The 15,217-nt window shown below is 42.6% G+C and overlaps 1 long non-coding RNA gene across 8 annotated transcripts in view; it reads right to left on the reverse strand.

Moving 5' to 3' along the window:
* LOC308549832 overlaps window positions 1-15,217 on the reverse strand; it is a 28,101-nt gene that overhangs the window by 10,940 nt on the left and 1,944 nt on the right. For 4 of the 8 annotated variants that reach the window (XR_013997794.1, XR_013997796.1, XR_013997797.1 and 1 more), the window contains exon 3: window positions 1,913-2,055. This is a non-coding gene — a long non-coding RNA (uncharacterized lncRNA). Of the gene's footprint in view, window positions 1-1,434; window positions 3,373-9,178; window positions 9,338-15,217 lie in introns of those variants that run through there. The other 4 variants (XR_013997795.1, XR_013997799.1, XR_013997800.1 and 1 more) reach the window with 4 other exon arrangements.

A 15,217-nucleotide genomic window follows, 5' to 3' on the forward strand; every position in this document is an offset into this window, starting at 1 on the left:
TGGTGAAAGGATACCCTTGTGGAGCTTAATGGTAGAGAGACAGTTAAACAGATTTAACCGGAGTTCAGAAAATGAGAAGTCCAAGAAGAAGAACTGGGCAAGGTAGGAATAGTGAGAACAGGAGGGTGAATGGGGTGGTCTAGGAAGGTAAGAGGCAGGGGGTGGGACTCTGGGAGAAAAGACCTGGAGTTAGAGGGGACCAGCTAGGGCCTAAGGAGGGACATGGGAAAGCTGAAAATCCTCATGGCTAAGGGGTTATAAGAAGCTCAGCAACTTGAATCCCCCCCAACCCTGTGTTACCTATGGGGTAAGTAAAAGGTTGTGGCACCCTTAGTGGTGAATGTGTGAAGAGAAGGGGGAAAGGGAACAGCAAACGAGGTAAGAAGTTAGCACAGTGAAGATTCATGGGAACAAGAATCAGAGAGGGGGAACAGGCAGACTCACAGCAGCTGGGCATCTTGGGAAGCCTCAGGCAAGAGGGAAATCCCTAAACTAATAGAAATAGCATCTAACCTCCAAACAGTAGAAAAAAGTGGTAAAGGAGAAAAATAAATAGACCAGGAGGAACAAAGCACAAAATTATTTAGATTCACATGAATATCAGTAATTACACTGTTCTGGTTTAAAGGCAGACTTGTAACTGGATTTTTTTAAAAAACCTCTAAACCACCTACACAAAGTCTCAGGTAAGTTGCTGGGCTCTAAAATGTGTAGATGGAGGCCTGGGCTGTTTTGTGTATCAGAGAAAAGAGCTGCTCTAGAATGCTGAGACATGGACAGGTAGCTTTGTGATCACTACAGAATCGGCCAGCTGGTTATACTGCTGGGCATTAAAGCAGAGAACCTGGCCTTGAACCAAAGACTTGAGACATGCTAGGTCCTGCTCCCCACCTGAAACCCCTGGTTGTATCCATGGACAAGTAGGGACCACAGTTAGGAAGCGGTATGGGTCACGTGGCAGAAGGGAACAACAAAGCAAGCAGGCTGCTCTTCTTCCAAAGCACTACTCATCTGGAGGCCTGAGCAGCAAGTGGTTATCCCTGCGTGTCCCCGTACCCTCAACTTCCACATCTCCATATGCCACACTCTTCAGGCCATGGGGGAAAATCTGTGTAGGACATGGGTGCACAAAGATAGAATGACTTCTCTTGCCATGGTCAAGGGCAAAGAACCCGAGCTTTGGCTGTCTAGCTCCACCATCTGGTCACTGCTAACTCTGGGCAAATTTCTGAGCCTCAGTTACCTCATCAGTGAAACGGGCTGTGAACACCCTCATCATGAACTAACATTCTCTGTGCCTAATCCTCAGCCTGACCTGTGAGGTTGGTTCTATTCCTATCCCCCTATTGCAGATGGGTAAACAGAAAAACAGGCTCAGAGAGGTAGAGGCACCCTACCCCCACCCCAGGTCATATATAAGTGACAGCCAGAATTCAAACTCGGATTTGTCCTCTGACTCCAGGACCTTTATTACCAAGCTCTCAGTGACAGATGGTGCTTTTACACACATGTAAATGCCCAATACCATGCTTGGCACAGAGGCAGCTCCGGTTGCCCTGCCAGGCCCCCAGGATGAAGTCCTGACAGCAGAAAATGACCACTGAAGAAGGCTCAGTGCCAGAGAGAGTGCCCAGAGACCAAGTGTGAGCATACTCTTCATACTTAAGACTGACCTGGGGTGAACTGTGCCCCACCCCAAGCCTTACTGGACTACACTGAGTGAAGGTGTTCCAGGCACCATCAGCAGCCTGAGCTTTCCAGGCACCACCAGGCAGAGCTGTCACACCAAGGAGCCAGCTCAGCTCCTCCCACTCTCAGTACATACCAACCATTCCCAGTGTCCTCCCTTTCCCCATGGAACACCCTCCACCTGGAGGCTCTTCCTCAACAGCTCTTTGCATCTGAATCTTACCCTTTTCACAGCCTTCTTTGCCTGCCTCAGCACTGCTTTTGCCCTTCCCTAAGTCATCGTCACTGTGCCCTGGTTCATGGTGGTCTTCGGAGACAGTACCGGGGGCAGATCCCAGCACCACCACCTTCTGACTGGAGGACCTCCTGCAGGAGCAAGGAAAACAGTTCTTAATCACATGGCTGCTGGGAGCATCTTATGGACTGATATTTGTAAAGCACATTAGGAAACACTCAAAAAGCTCCCTTTTAGTTTACCTCCTCCACCAGACTACTCTCTAATAAAAATGAACGAGAGCAGGGATAAGTGAACTTTTTCTGAGAAGAGCCAGAAGGTAGACAGCTTTTTGAGCCATATGGTCTCTGTCACAGCTACTCAGCTCTGCTGCTGTGCAGTCAGGCAAAGACAATACATAAATGGATGTGCAGGGCTCTGTTCCCATAAAACTTCACTGATGGATACTGAAATTTGAGTTTCATATAATTTTTACATGTTAGGAAAATTCTCTCCTTTTGATTTTTCCAACCATTAAAAAAATGTAAAAATCATTCTTAGCTCATAGGCTGTGCAAAAACCAGGTAGCAGGCTGGGTTTGGCCCCTGGGCCATAGTTTGTTGACGACTGCACAAGATGAGCTTCTCTTCCTGCTTCTCTAGGCCTTCCCCTGGTTTCAGATCTTGGATGTCACCCAGAGTCCCGCCAACCGTAGGCTCACAGTTCACGTGAGTCAAATTGATCCGACACCCAGGGCTTGTGAGTTCTTGGTGTGCCCATCAATCCATTGATCCACACAAAGTGCAATGTCATATCTCCCAACCGAGATTGTTCTAAGGAACTCCGGAGTCTGCACAAAGATGGGCCTACAGTGCTTGAATAAGAACTGCCTACCCCGTTCCTCCTCCTTTTGAGGGTAGGGGCAGAGCAGGGCAGAGGGCAGAGGGTCAACAGGGAGCTGACAGAAGGCAGGATTGGAGGAAATGGTGAATGAGGTCAGTGACTGAACCTGCTAGTGCCGACTCGGTTCCTTCTGGCTGCTTTATCTACCTCTGCTTTCCGGCTTTCCTGAATGGCTTGTACTTGGAGGTACCAGGGATAAAGAGAGGGTGGCAGTTTTTGCAGTGAATTCAGAATCCACAGTTCTCTTGAGTACCTCTTGCAGCAGTAAATCCCATAGTCATGTTCTCTCTTACGTTGAGTGACGATATTCCATCCTGGCCCATGGAGGAAGCAGGCTGGTGGTTCCCCAGTTTATATAATCGAGCACCTGGTAGCAGGGCCTCCAGAATTCTAGGCCTTACACACCCCACATCTCCCCACATCTCCCACGGCCACCTGTCCGACCCTCCTCTGGACCTCTCCAAGAGTGGAGGGTGCCTCTTATATCCTGTGGAGCGGCTCTCATTGGGGAGGAGGAGGAGGAGGGCAGAATGATGATGTCTGGATCTGTATCTCTCAATAAACTGCTGTGAAAGGAAATGCCAAATATTTATCTAAGAGATTAATCCATCCCAACAAAACAAGTTTCTTTTGAGGACAAGGCAGTGTGGAGGTAAGCACCTCTGAATAAAGCTGCTTTGTATCGCTGTGGATAGGCACCACAGGAAAACAGCTTATTTTTGCTATGGGGAAAGCTTGCTGCTTTCCCTAACTCTGCTGCCCTAGCCAGAGGCCAGTCCGTACCAGGCTGAGGTCAAAGCCTGTGGCAGCAGTGAAAAGAAAACTGCCTGATTATTGACATTCTCCTTCCTCCTTCAAGGGCATTTCTCTTCTGGTTTTCTCTTTTGAGTCAAAATCTGTGCCCTGAGCCTGCTGAAAGCTTTGGTGTCCATGTTAAGGAACACAAACTCCATGAGTGGTGGGGCCTATGTTAACTTTCTTTTAAGCTTGTCTTTGATGAAAAACTGTCTGCTTATTCATGTAGTTTCCTCTGCCTGCAAAGTACTTACCTTTTTTGTTTATCTGAGGAATTAATTCTTCAAAGCTCAGCTCAGATGAACCTTCATCTGCACAGCCTTCCTTGCCCCCAAGAAGGGAGGCAGCTTTCATTTATAACATCACAACTAGGTGTCACACACATGCCAGGGGCCTTATTTACATCAACAATCCTATGAGGCAGGTGCTGTTTTATTTTCACTGAGGCTCACAGAGGTCAAGTCACTGCCAATGCCACATAGCTGTGAAGTGGCAGAGCCATGACCCAAATCCTGGACTGTCTGAATATGGCACTCAGGGTTCCATCACTGTGTCTTCCTCAGTGCCAGCTCCCTGTTCTGCACATATTTCTACTTTTGCATCATCTTTTTTATTGGTCTATCTCCTCATAGGAGCCCAGGTTTCCTTGCAAATGGGGTTCATGCAAAGGTAATTCATTGCTGTATTCCCAGTATTGACACTGAGCAGCCACTAATTCATTCAACAGGTATTCTGAATGGCTCCTGTGTGCTAAGAAAGACCTAATTCCTGCTCTCAAAGAGCTTAAGCATAGATAGTATAGGACATGGGACATACAAATGTCTGCACCATAAGAGAGAACATGACATGAGAGGTGAAGGGAAATAAATGCTCTGATGATCTGGAGAAGGATGAGATGCCCTCTAGGTCTGAGAAGGTGGTGGCATTAGAGGACCTTGGAGCATGCTTAGGACTTGGACATATAGGGCTGGGTGTGGGGAAGCAGGGTGGCTCAGAGAAGGGAGGACATGGACAAACTTGCTCTTGAAGTCCAAATACCAGCTGATGATCAAAGTGACAAGTCCCTTCATGTCATTGAGGGGGGAAAAGGGCCATTTCGGATTGTGTAGGAACTGCTGGAAAAAAGCCAGCCAGCAATAAGATTGTGAAGAGCTGGTCAGGGCAGATCGTGGGGGGTCAGTTTGGGCAACTGACCCAATGTTGGGGCCAATTTGGGTGAACAAACAAAGACAATTTCCTAAGAGGAATTCTGCAGCCAGCTTTTTAAATAACAAATCTTTGAATAAGGAATCTCATTATAATAATAACCAGCACCATTTATTGAGCACACAGTTCTTCTGATTCTCATGTCACAACAGGTACAACTGTCTCCATTTTACGAATAAGAAAACCGAGGCTCATAAATCTAGCACGTAATAAAAAGCCTGAGATGTAGAGCCAGAAGATCTTGGTTTCAAGGCTCAAGTTTACTTTCCTATACTGATGGCAGAACTTTATTGATTTCAGAGAGCGGAAGGGAGAGGGAGAGAGAGAGAGAAACATCAATAAGAGAGTCGTCATTGATCAGCTGCCTCCTGCACGCCCCTGACTGAGGATTGAGCCTGAAACCCAGGCATGTGCCCTGACTGGGAATTGAACTGTGATCTCCTGGATCCTAGGTAGATGTTCAACTGCTGAGCCACGCCTGGCCAGGCCAAACATTTCTTTATGATGACCATCTCATAGTTACACCTGCCCAAGTCCAATGGCAATTTTCAAACCCTGAGGTTCTTCTTCTGGAGTAGGCTCCCTTCCTTATGTACTAGGGAAAGTCACATGCTTACCTCTATGTCCTAAAGAGGAACACACAAGCCTATTTTCCATATTCAAGTTTAAGTGGAAATACACTGGCACTTGAGGTATAAGATTTAAAAGAAGGGGAGGGGATCTGCCTCAGTGTCTTGCCATCTTGAACCCTCTTTAACTAGATGCCTGCCCCTAGCTGGAGTCTGGTAAGATTCATTATGCACAGCCCATTTCCTGGAAAGTTGTGTTGTGGAAAAGACAAATACATATAAACAACTAGAAATGTGATCTAGGAAGTGGGTAGGTGTAGGGAATTTATTGCACTTAGAGGGTGGAGGAAGGAGACCCTAGATAACATCCACCCACAGTTCCACAGAGTTGTTACTAGTCTTAAGAGTTGGGAGGTGGGATCATGTATATCACATAGGAACATGAACTCTGGGACATTCCCATCTACTTTCACCATCTCCTTGCCTCAACTTTCACAGGAAGCAAAAATAAAACTAAAACTCTGTAGCCACCACTCTGTCTACTTGGGGACTGTTTGACCCCAGGCAGCTTTGTCTTAAGGGGAGAAGAAGCCCATCTCTTTTCTCAATATAGGATCTGTCCCCACATAATGACTAGCTCATTATGGGCCATGTGGTCACGATACTCGTGGTCTTCCAGTGCTGCAGGGTCCAACCCTGCCCTCCTGACTTGAGTTGGCAGTGGGACACCTTAAAGTTACACTTCTCAGAACTGTTTTCAACAAGCTGTTCTCTTCCTCCTCAGACCTGCCTGAACTGGCTAGGGTACTCCATAACAATGTTCTATTTTTCCTTGGCTTTGGCGCCAATCCTTTGCCACCAGATGCATCTACATGCAACTACCCAGGAGAGAACAGCAGGGGGAGCCAGAAAAATTCAGATTCTTCAGCTAGACAAAAGGGTCAAGGATAAAAGCTACTACTACTTCTCAAAAGGCTCAGGTAATTTTCGCATCATTTAAGATATACAGAACCAAGTACACAGCTGATTGTGAAGTTCAGGTGAGTGGAAAGCCAAATGGAATTCACTCATTCAGTCACCAACAACTATTTACTAAGCACCTAATACATATCAGGGTAGACACTGCATATAAAGAAGACTGTTAAAGTCCCTAACCTAACTAATTCATACATTAGAGCTGATGAACTGGAACAATCGGCAAGTGGAGGTCTAGGCACTTGGACCAAAGTGAAGGTATATGACAAATGCATGGGATTCTGGGAATGGGAGAGCCAAAGAATAGAGCAATCTAAATGAGAGTACACAAACTAAGGGAAATAGCTTCTAAAACACGTTAAAACTGAAAACTTGGTCAATATAGGTTCAAGATAATCCAGTGGGGAGAGGGAATGAATGGGGTAGAGATGAAACAAGACAGGCCATTTGTTGATTCCACAAGCTAGGTAGCAGGTACATGGTAATTAATTATATAATTCTCTATACTTTTGCATATGTTTGAAAATTCCCATAGGAAAAGTTTATATATAACCAACAACTTGGTCAATAACCACTACAGTCAAATTTCACAGCAGAGATCCTATTTGTTATGGGAGAAAACTGAGCATCTCTGTTCATCCAAATTTCTGAAGTTCAGAACACACTGAAACTCTGGACAATTTCTCTCCTGTTCCCTTCTCTCACAGATCTGTTGCCAGAGCCTATAATCTTGATCCTTTATTTTATCTTATTTAGTTATTTAAATTTTTATTTTTATTGATTTTAGAGAGAGAGAGATCTGTTGTTCCACCCATCCATGGACCCATTGGTTGATTCTTGCCTGTGCCCTGACCAGGGATCAAACCCCGCAACCTTGGTGTATCAGGATGATCCTCCAACCAAATGAGCTACCCGGCCAAGGAGAGCTTGATCCTTTAAATTGTGGCACAATGTATGTGAGTTATTTTGCTGGGGCTCCTTATCTGCATTATTTATAAGAGCAGGTAAGAAGAAACTCAAAACCTCCCTTGGGGACAATACTGAGATTTAAGCTCTATCTTCTGTTGTCCAGCAGGGAAGAAGTGTGTAGTGATGACGAGAGGGGAGTCCATGGGAGCGGAGGATGAATTCTGTTCCTAGTAGCCCTGCGAGGTCACTAGGTGACCCTGAACAAGACCCGTATCTCTGGGAGCTCCTCCTTTCTAAAGACAGGGACACACTACATATGGGAACAGCACTTGTAAATGCTTGTTTTGGCAACATAAGAGAAGTTCAAAAGACAGGTTCTTTCCCATATGTCTCCTCATCAGTATAACATCTTAGGTATAACAACATACAAAAAGCATACAGCAGGGGCCACTCTTGACCTCAGGAAAGCTCTGGTTCAAGAAAGAGGTTTTCTTGGCAGGCCTTCTATCACAGGAGTTTAATTCAAATCTGGCAGGAAGTACTTGGTCAAAGCTGTGGCAGATAGGAGTAGTCCAAGTTTTGGCCAGGATGAACTAAAAACTGCAGCCATCATTCCATTACATCCAGGGGTGGTGCTTGATAGCTAACAAGAAACAGTGCAAACAAAGCTATCTAGAACAGTTAAAACCAACCTAAAAACAAGGTAAAATAAGAGCTTGATAAAATCAAGCAATAACACATTAAGGCAGTAAAACTAACACTTTGGAATTATTTTAAATGATAAGAGTATTGATTATATAAATGACCCACACAGAAGTACATGCTTCCGAAAGAGTGAAAAAAGTGAATAAAATACTGATAATAATGTATAAATGTACTACAAATCAGGAGCACATTTTGAGTAATAAAAGTAGAGCATTCACAAAGCTACAGTGATCAAAACAGTATGGTACTGGGATTAGGATAAACATAGATAGAATTGGAATAGAACGGACAGTCCAGAAATAAATTCATACATCTATGGTCAACTGATTTTCCACAAGTGTAACAAGACAATTCAGTGGGAAAAGGATGGTCTTTCAACAAATGATGCTGGGAGAGCTGGATATACATGTGCAAATATGACGACAAAAGCACAAGTGACCAAAGGAAAAACAGATAAATTAGACTTCATCCAAATTTAAAACTTTTGCACATCAAAGAACTATCAAGAAAGTGAAGCCCGGCTGGGCATGGCTCAGCGGTTGAGCATCGACCTAGGATCTAGGAGATCGCGGTATAACAAGAGCAAAATCAGAGGTTTAGCTAGGTTCTAGCTTCTGATCCTAGAAGGTGGCAGTAATAACAATATTAATAATAATAGCAGAAGTTCTTAACATGTGTGAGGCGCTCTTCTAAATGCTTTACATATTTAACAATTTCATGTTTATTGGAGCAGATTTTCCTACTATATCTTAGAGATCAGAAACTCAGAGCAAAAGAATGTTACCAGCTGATGGCAGAGCCATTCTAGGAATGGGAGGCTTCTCATAAGTCGGATGACTCGTGAAGGTGACACAAGGTTAGGCCACTCAGTGTGGGAGAGGACAAGATCCTAGAAAGTGGAAATATTCCACCACTGGGCAGCAACACTCTGGCTGCAGCAAGGCAGGATTTCTTATTTCTAATGTCAGGACAATAAGGAAGCTGCTGCCAATACTGCATAAAACTCAAGAACACTTAGCAGTGATGGCTGACTTCCAACTGAGCCATTAAAGTAAATGTAGAAGAAAGCTCCAGGTAGAAAATAGCATTGGGAACTCAAAGAACACACTGAGTATTTGAAGCTGGTACTTAATCTTCTATTATTGAACTGAGGGTCTGGCCATGCTGGGGCTAATCTGAGTCCATTTATGATACCGTCCATACCACTGCTCACCTCTGTTATCTGGGCTTCACAGAGTGTGAGAAGGGCAGCAATCAGATCATAGGGCTTGGCCTCATATGATGTTGATTCCTCTTGTCCTTACATTTCCTTCCAGCCACAATCACTCTACGACCTTGTTTGGAATTCTTTTTTTCTTCTCTCTCCATTTGACTATAAGAATTGAAGAAAATATATTATAAATTGTATTAATATTTCCTGACATACAGATTCTTTAAAGTATATCTGTTAAGAGGAGATGGGATGAAACCAACCATGGGCAAAGATGGGTGAAGGAAGTTTTAAAGAGAGTAATCCACATCACAGTGCAGAATGGGAGAGATGGCCAGTAGGGAACTAAGATTATGATAAAAAGGAAAAGCAGTCCCTGACACAGAAGGCAGGCAGGTTCAGAAAGGCTGAGTAACTGTTTGCTGACTGAAAACATAAACAGTAACAGTAGAATGAAATACCTTGATTCAAACAGAGGGATTTTCCCAGCTACCTTGTTGTTCCCCCACCAGGATATATTTAATAGATAAACATCTGATTTACATATTGCTTACATAAATACAAATGTTAACTACAATTGTGTATGATAAATTAAAAGTAATTCACGGCAACCACCACAATCAGGGCTTGGCATACCTAAAATACACAGATGAGCATTTTTACATTTTGGAGACATAGCAGATTAGGGCAAAAGCACTGCATTCCTAAAGGTAACCCACAGAGCCCATCATGCCCTGTGACTGCCTAGGCTAAGCCTAGCATCTGGCCAAGGTCAATCACCCCAACTCCAAACTCAAGACTTTCCTTTCCTGTTCTCTTTCCCTGACAGCTTAGAACTCCTAGGCTGCTGGTTACTGCAAATGCTCTTGCTAAGCTATGAAGTCTCGATTTGAGGCCTGGTTTCTTACCTCCACTTTGAGACCCATTTCCCACCCTACCAGCATCCTGCTTCATGAAGTTCACACACTCTCGTTATGCTCAGGAATGCTAAGGTTAGACCCAAAGTTCCCTTGTGCCTTCTTGCCAGCCTGCCTTTATTCTAGTAACTCATCTGCACTCACCTGAGTCTTACTTTGATTTTCTGTCCAATTGGCCCACCATCAGTCCCATATCAAACTGTTTGCTGTGCATCATTTCTACATGAATACCCTGCCCCTATGCCAAATTCAAAAGTAGTGAGACCAAACCCATTACTTGTCCCCAAATCAGCTCCACTTTTTTAAACCCCTGGCTACTGAACAATTAAAATGGATACACAACCACTGAGAAATCCACGCCATCAGTAGGCCAAATCAGTTTATTGAGGCCCATGTCAGCCTTTCCCATAATCCCTCCAGCCACTTCCAGTCCTCCTCACCTTCACTTCTTGAAGTTGTCTATCCTCAGAATCTCCCGTCACCATCTCCCTTTCTTTCCATAATCCATACATATATATCCCCCCCAACACACACACGCACACAACCACTACCACCAAATCCTTTATCGCCAATGGCCGCCTTCTTGTTAAAGCCAATGGGTTCTTTTTAGCTCTTGCTTATTAGTCTGCCTAGACTGCCTCTCTTCAGCCTCACTGCCTACATTTATGGAGCACTAAGTGCTTTAATCCTCACAACAAACCTCCAGAGACATAGGGTAGCTAAGTAACTTGCAGAGTCACACAGCTATTATGTGGCAAAGCAGGATTCGAACCCAGGTGACATGACTCAATTGTGGGCCCAGGCTCACTCTTCTCTTACATAAATCACACAAAAGCATCTTGCTGATCTCTGGCTTTGTCTTGGCTTCCTCTAACCTTCCACACTGTGGCCAGAGTTACCTCACGACAATGCAAGTTTGATTCTTGTCATTCTCCTGCTTGACTCTTCACTGGCTCCTCACTGTCTTTAGGATAAAGTCCACACTGGGGAACTTCCACAGCCTGGTCAACGAGTGCTTACCTCTTTGGCTTCATGTTTCTGTTTGCTGGGCTCATTTTAATCGCCACTGTGGATGTTCCACTAGCCACAGTGATAGCCTACACTTCCAGGCTTCTGCACATTGTCTGACCTGCAAGAACACTAACTCCTTGCCCCTTCCTATTTTACTTTTTCTGATAAGCCTTTTCTGACCTCTCTAAAACTAGGCCATATGCCCCTCCTGTGAGCTTCCACAGCCCCTAGTACTAATCTCTACTGTAGCATTTATTTCACTCTGTTGTTTGGCCTGTCTACTAGTATCTGCTCTATCACAAGACTATAAGCTTCACAAGAACAAGGACCTTGTAGAGTTCACTGTTGTATCCTCAGTACTCAGCTTAGTGCCGTCTGGTGAACAGTAGACACTTAATAAATAATAACTGAATCAATAAACCTTTGTCTGTATCACACTCTTTCACACCTATTTATAAAAACCTTATATTGCTTTTATTTTAATATGTGTTAACCAGACTGTAAGTTTTTAGAAGATAAGTATTTCTAAGTCAGAAGTTACTGACACAAAAACTGACACAGCTAACATTTATTCAGGGCTCAATGAATGTCTACAATCCAATGATGTAGGTACTATTTCTCTCTCTCTCTCCATATGAGGAAACTGAGTCATAGAGGGTTTACCAGCTTCCCTAAGACAACATCATTAGTAAGTGACAAAGTTGGGATTTGAATCCCGACATTGTACCCTTAACCACTATAATAATGGGCTAAGGAAACTTAGAATTACAAACGCTAAGTAATTTACCTAAGATCATACTGTAGTGCTGAGACTGGAATCCAGCTCTTTCCAAAGCCAGCACTCTTATTTATTTAACGTAGTGCTTCTCTGGCTTTAAATTGCAGCGCTAAAGCTCATACTGGGTATTGACCAATTTTAAAAGCTGTAGATCCAGTTTACTAAGGTTGGAGAATATTAGATTCCCTTCCAAAAGAGGCATAGTTGTAGCTTACTAGGTTAATCTACTATAAATACTGACAGCCTAGTTTTACAAACTAATTAAGTTTATAGTCTCTAGCATTCTCCCTAAGACACTGAAGACCACATTTCCCTCAATGTGAAAGCCATGTTTTCTAAGGCGGGCCACTGTCAAAATCCACTGTCATTCAGCAATTTACGCTTCCCATTACTTTTCAGAGCCAGTGGTGTGATGTTCTCAAGTTCTCTGCTTTTGTGGCTCCTCAGTTCCCCAGTGTAGCATGTCTTGTTTCTAAAAGTAACTTGTGACCCACAAAACTTCTGCTGTTTTATTGTTTACACTTAAAAATTACTACTCTCTGTAGGTTTATTAGACATTTTTCCTTTCATAGTACTCTGCTTTTTCCCCCTTTATTTCAAACATTTATTAAACACTTAACTATGTACCAAAATAGAAATAACCCAATCACTGAAGGTCATATTCTCAAAGAAACAACCTTAGGTTTAGATATTTTGACTGTACTATTATTTCCTTAACAAGCTTCATAAAATCATCCCCTGCTCAGTTTGCAATTATACACTGAAATACCTTTCAGCAAAATCTCAGTGGCTACTTGTACAGCATATGATATGAAGAGATTTTTACCAACGCCTTGTCCCTCTCCTGTGGACAAAAAGGACTTAAGCCTTTTAATAGCTTTGTAGCTTCCTTATTAGATCTTCCACTAACACACGTTATCAAAATGAACCACCATCCTTCTTGGGAAATGCTCTGGAGGCTATTTCCTTGGTTAAAAATTGGGCTTTATCTCTCTGGATTAGTAACTGATTTAATATGAAACCAATAGTCAAACATCCCTGAAAAATTCAGTAAAATGAGTATTATATTTCAGAGCATTGTCTTGAGGGATAGAAACAGTCCAAAATCAGCATGCAAGTAATTCTGTATTATGTTATTGTTGTAGCAATATTTCCAGAAGAAATATGAAGTTTGGGGTAACTATAGGCTTAAAACATGGCCATACTGTACTAATATATGACGCAAAGTTCAAATCTGGATCATGAGAAAAAGACCAAAACATCATCAATGATTATGACAGCCACATCTCTAACCTAAATCTGATTTCCCTGAGGAAGTAAGGTACTGAACTTGTTATAATAGAATATGCCTATGAAGGACTGAGTAACAAGCCCATCATTCCTCCCCAAAATCAAATCATACTGATAAATGTATTAGTTACAGGAGAGAAAAAGCAGAGATAACTAAGCTGAAAAAAATCCTCTTTGGCCTCTCATCTATCTTTTCTAGGCAATGCTGTTCCTGATAAGATACATGGCAAAAAATATGGTTTTGCTACATATCAAAGTTTGTAAGTTAGGGAAGATAGCAGTTTCTTAAATAGAAAAATTAAATGATAATAGCAACAGGTAAAGAAGCTTTGGGCTTCTGATAATGAAATACTGGGACCCTGCCCGCCTGGGCGCAGCTCAGCAGTTGAGCACTGACCTAGGATCCAGGAGATCGGGGTTCGATTCCCGGTCAGGGCACATGCCTGGGTTGCAGGCTAGGCAGCCAATCAGTGACTCTCTCATCATTGATGTTTCTATCTCTCTCTCTCCCCCTCCTTTCCTCTCTCTGAAATCAATAAAGATATGTTTTAAAAAAAAAAAAAGAAGTACTGGGACCCCAACATGGACATGGTAAATAATCTGAAAATGGTACAAGTGCTGGCCTGTGTACAACCTATCTTTAACATAATGAGAGAGAAAAGTTGTATAATCCAGAAGTAGCCCCTCAGAGTTTAAGGTTGAACATTTTGTCAGACATTAATTGAGCACTCACTGCATACAAAGGCAATACATTAGGTGATGAGGGATCAATTCAAAAGAACATCCTGCTACTCTAAAATTAAAAACTGCATTGTCATTTTCTCAAGCCTATATATTTTAGGTAATGAAACAAAATTCACATCATATATTTCTTGCAGCGGTTAAGGAGTATTTAGCATCTGCAAGGAAAACTGTGCAAAGAAACCCCTTCCCCTCAGCCTTTGTCTGTAGAAATGTCCTACTGGTTTCCTGAAAATAGTGTAAGATTTCTTTAACAAGTGAAATATCACACCGTTACTCTCTCCCTTACTATGTTTCACTTTTTTCCCCCACAACATTTAAGACCACCTGACATTTATATACTTATTGTCTTTCCCAACTAGAGTATCAGTTCCATGAGGGCAGAGATTTCAAATATTTTGTTCGAAGATATATTCTCAGCATCTAGAATTCAATCTAGCATGTAGTAGGCTCTCAAAAAATTTGTAAACTTAATAAAAGTGTTAAAAAAAAGACCTCTGAATATTGTTAGAATTGTTAAATTCTAAAATTTTGGCCCGTCCATGTATACATGTGTGAGAGAGAGTAAACTGACTCTGTGGTGCGATTGCCAGTATGGACCAACTCAGGAGTCAGAGGACCGGGAACTTGTTTGAGGAGATAAATAAGAGTGATTGCAAAAACAAAGCAACATATCTTATTAAAAGGACTGAAAGAATCAAACACTGTTAGCAAACTTATCTTGAGTAAACTAAATTTATCTCTGGCCTTTCTGTGTTTGCTATATGACTGGTGTGAATTCAAATACACTTCAGATTAGTTGGATAGATATTAGTTTTCTTCCTTGATAAAACTTTCAAAACTTAGTCAAGTTTTTTTTTCTCCTCCCTAAATTACTGCCAGCAAGATGTAAGCCCTCAGATGGAAACAGTCTCCCATTTCTATTTTCAGAGTTGTCTGAGTCACAAGGCCAGTCACTCTGCTCTATCTTTCAGTTTACTGAGGCTGCCTAAGAACGTGAGCTGTCAGCCAAAGAGGAAGAGGACCCTTCTGCCTAACTCCAAAGGCCTAAGTCATATGGATGTGTTGTTTAATGATGGATATAAATCACTGCAAATGATTTCATACAGGGTAGGGGGAAGAAAGCAAACATTTAACTTCCTCTATATGAATTCAGGGCTGGTAGAAAGCACAGACTATTAAGTATAGCTGCGCAAATGCTCCAATATTTGCATAACATGTGTTTTCAACTAAAGAGACCCCTTCTGTATTCCTACTATACATGACACCCCAAAATCCAAATATAAGCAAAGGAATGTGACTGAT

Source organism: Miniopterus schreibersii (genome assembly GCF_964146895.1).
Source record: "Miniopterus schreibersii genome assembly, chromosome: 20".
NCBI classification, from domain to species: Eukaryota; Metazoa; Chordata; class Mammalia; order Chiroptera; family Miniopteridae; genus Miniopterus; species Miniopterus schreibersii.